The sequence below is a fragment of the Echinops telfairi genome, unplaced genomic scaffold, assembly GCF_000313985.2.
Source record: "Echinops telfairi isolate 266 unplaced genomic scaffold, ASM31398v2 ScPeMD7_9;HRSCAF=40, whole genome shotgun sequence".
NCBI lineage: Eukaryota > Metazoa > Chordata > Mammalia > Afrosoricida > Tenrecidae > Echinops > Echinops telfairi.
In genome coordinates, this window is record NW_022103906.1 from 90628915 (window position 1) to 90633200 (window position 4286).

Sequence of the window (4286 nt, forward strand, 5' to 3'; positions counted from 1 at the left end):
CTTAAGACTAAACCTATACATATATGCACATACATCTATTTCCATATCCTCATATATAAATATATTTACATTTGTGCATGCCTTTATTTAGACTTCTATAAATGCCTTTTGCCTCCTAGCTCTTTGCTCTACTTCCTTTGACTTTCCTCTTGTCCCACTATCATGCTCAGTCTTCATTTGGGTTTCAGTAATTCCTCTTGGTTACATTACCCTTGATCACGCTCTATCAGGCCTCATACACCCGCCTCACCATTGATTTGGATCACTTGTTGTTCCCTTGTCCCTGGGTTTGGTTTTTTTTGTTGGTGTTTTTTGTTTTTTTGTAAGCCTTGCAAATGCAAGACCTCAAAAAAAATAGTTTATGACTCAGAATTGTTCCTCTCCACAGAAATCTTTAGTAAAAGGCGAAAGGTTTATACGATCTGAAGAGAAACCAGAGTATTGTCCCTGGGTTTGTTAATACCACTGCCTTTCTGCCACCTCCCCCTCTCCCATGAAGAAAAATATTTTCTAAATCCCTCTCCATTACTCACCTCCCATGTCAGATGACTGCTGTTAACAGACTGGAATGCCTTCTTCCACAATGTTCTCTTGTATGTCAACATCCATGGCATAAAAGCACACACATGGGGGCTGGCTGGTTTGCATATTAGTCAGTGAGTTAGTTTATCTAGTCATATATTAATGGCATCTCTATAATATATCTCTATCTCTTCTTCTAGCTTCAGCTCTCTCTCTCTCTCTCTCTCTCACACACACACACATCTTTGGGAATATACGCACACACATATATAATTGTGTTGTTTGTGCTATTGAGTCGTTAATGACCCACAGCAACCCTCTGCAAAGCACAACAAGACACTGCTTTGTCTAGCACCATCTTCACAATGATTCCTATGTTTGAGCCCATTGTTGCAGCTACTGTGTCAAACCTTGCTCTCTGTTGCTGCCCCTCTACTTGAAAAGACCAAGCAAGATGTCCTTCTTCAGAGACCAATCTCTCCTGACAACACATCCAATGACAGTCTCCCTATCTTTGCCTCGCAGGAGCACTCTGGACATGCTTCTTCTGAGACAGGTGTGTTGGTCCTTTTAGCGTCCTATGGTGCTTTCCATCACCTTCCCCAGCACCACAGTTCAAACCCATCGATTCTTCTCCGGTCTTTCTTATTCCTTGTCCAACTTTCCATGCATAGGCGGCCATTGAAAAGGTCATAGCTTGAGTCGGTGGCACCTGAGTCCTCAAGACTCTATTGCTTTTCAATAGTCTTTCATAGGTCTTGAGCAGCAGAGGTGCCCCTGCAACTCACCTTCTGATAGCTACACTGCTGCTCCCTTGAGCATTGTCTGTCATTTTGTCAGACGTGGGGCTTGTGGGTTGCCGTGATGCTGGAAGCCAGGTCACTGGTATTTCAAGTGCCAGCAGCGTCACCCGAAGGGAACAGTTTCAGCGGAGTCTCCACACTAAGAACGGACTATGAAGAAGGAATCAGCTGCCCACAGTGGAGGAAATCATCACTGAAAACCCTATGCATAATTTTGCATACGTGGGATCAAATGAAGTATGCTGGCATGTTATTATTTATAATGTGTGTGTGTTCTTTTTTTCTTGTTTCTCCTTTTTGCTTCGGGAACTTACATTTTTGGACCCTTCTTCTGACAATTATATTAAGAAATAAGCTCAAAGCAGGCGAGAAGGGAGACTGGGCAAACACTGGTAGCCTGACTGGAGATGGGACTTTTGACTTTGGGCATCCTTGCTGTACCCACAAAGAATAGCTGGTGCCGAGGACTATGGTTTTAGAGGGGACACTGCCAACTCATGTAAGGCAGGAGGACACAGGGAAAAGAGAAAACTATCCGTTGAATTGAGTTTGGTTGTGGCCCATAGCTGGGTAATCCTTAAACAACCAGAATCTCAGGTTTCCATCTGCAAATTGAGGTTCCCTTTTCTACCTCAAAGGGATCCGTGGTGATTAAGTGAAAGAGCTCTTGGGAAAGGCATTTAATCCTGTGCCTGGTGTGTGGTGAAGGTCCCTGGGTGGCCAAAGGGTTTACTCTCACCTGTTCATCTAAAGGTTGACCGTGGGAACTTACCCAGCAACTTGACAGAAATAAGGCCTGGAAGGCTGCTTCCTGAAAGATTACAACCAACAGCACAGTCTGGAAGGGATCTACTGGGTGACCCCGGGGATCGCCAGGAATCAGAATCAATTCAACAGCAGAGGGTTTGTTTGGGTTTTCATTTCTTTCCCATGTTTTCATTTCTTTTCGGTTGATGTGGAAGGAATGATTAAAACAGACCTGCCCCAGTCCCAAGGCTGTCACCCAGCTGGCCTCAACGGGATTGTAGGCGGCCAAGTGTGAATCCAGAAAAACCTGCAAAATACACACCTGCATATCCCTGGTTAGGCCTGAGATCTATTTTCTTGGAGACACAGGCAAGCTCTCATCCCACAACCATGACAGACTTGAAGTGCAAAACCCTGAGAGGACAATAACACCTCTTGAATTCATCTACCGTGGCACGCAAACCACAGGTCTGATCCTTTCCTTCCAGGCAGAACAGAGGAGGAGAGGAAGGTGGGCCTTAGGACCTTCAAGTGGCAAAGAGGCGAGTCAATGAAAAAGAGGTGGGACCTCCAGGAGGTGGCCTGGCACCATGACTTCGACCATGGGCCCCAACATGGCAAGGATTCCGAGGGCGGCACAGGATCGGTCTGTGCTTGGTTCGGTGGGACACCCACAGGGCCCCTGTGAGGTGGAACCAACTTTATGGCACCTAAAAACCACAGCAGCCTGAAGGGAAACATTGGGGCTCAGTGAACGTGTGTGCACTAAGTGGGGCAGGTACCTGGGTGAAGTGTACAAAAGAAGAGTGATTTTTATCAAGGCCGGGTTCTCACTGGTCCATCTCCTGATTCCTAGTGCTAGCCAGGGACTGAAGAGATACTTACTGAGTGTGGTAGTTACATAATCTGGTGTCAATTTGAGGATTAAGAGTGTAAAGGTAGAGTCTAACCTATCAGTTGGGATATAGCCAATGAGGCCTCTGTGTGGGCATGCACTTCTCCTGAGGATTCTGGGAACTCCTTTATTTCCTCCTTAGAGGCGGGACACACACTCTCTCTCTGATGCTCATTCCCTGCGAGACATCCCTGTGGAGTAGATACATGGAGAGAGGCTGATGGAGTCAGACCTCTGGAGCAGGAGAAGCCATGTGGAGACCCCGGCCAGTGCTGAGATGCTTATAATGCCACTGGACCCACAAGACTTCCCACCCACTGGCTTGTGATCTTCCTGCATTTGGCATCACTGCATGTGTTGTGTGAGTGTGAAGAGGAACTTATAGACTGGTATGGGACATATGGGCTAATATCGGACTTATGGACTTGATCTAGACTGGGCTGGGATGTCTTCTCAATATTCAATTGCTCTTGTACATAAACCTCTTTCTTTTTTTTTTAAACCTCTTTCTTATACACAGATGAGTGTCTATGAATTTGTTTCTCCAGTCTACCAAGACTAACCCACTGAGTAAGTGGGGAAACTCTCCGTGTTTGCACCTAGCTCTACGTAGCTCTCAGAGTTCCACTTTACTCAGAATTCCTAAGGAAATAAAGGCGAGAGATGAGGAAGTGTGACCAGCCCACGGGTAGGAGCGATTTTTATTCAGAGGGCAGCAGGCACATGGAGCAAAGCATATATATATATGGAGCAAAGTATATATATATATATCCTCCCATTTGTGTGATGCAGCCTGCGTTGGCGGAGGAGCCTGGAGGAGTTGTAGAGATGAAACAGGCTGAAGGGCAAGGCTATCTAGCCTGTGTTCTGATATGTTCAGACTCAGCTTTGGGTAACTTGTCAATCAGAGACCCCAGCCCTGGCCTAGGTGTGAAGGGTGAAATTCTGCAGGGAATTTTTCCCCTTTACTTTGTAGAAGGCAACACACACACACAGCCCCTAGGCCTCACTGAAGAAACGGCAGGATAGCAGGGGCAGGAGGGTGATGGGAAGGCAGAGAGTGAGAGGGGAGAAGGAACCAGATGATGAAAGAAAGGAGGAAGGAAGGAGGAGAGGACAGGACCCAGAGAGACTGCAGCTCGAGGGGTTTAGGCTGAAGCCAAGCCTAGCCTGGAGAAGACAGTGCAAGTGTTTAGGACTGAAAGGTAACAGGGCAGGACCGGGGCAGGGTGCACTCAGACACCACCTGTGATCTCCATGAGCCTCTGTCTGACTCAGGTCCTCATTTTCTCCAACGCTAAAGTGAGGCCCTTGGTCTC

General features: G+C 46.8%; 1 non-coding gene across 1 annotated transcript; it reads right to left on the minus strand.

The window, feature by feature from the left end:
* Positions 1–325: 325 nt before the first annotated feature.
* Positions 326–442, minus strand: LOC115868327. Its single transcript, XR_004045509.1, has one exon. It is a non-coding gene; the product is annotated as a U5 spliceosomal RNA (small nuclear RNA).
* Between the last annotated feature and the right edge of the window lie 3844 nt (positions 443–4286).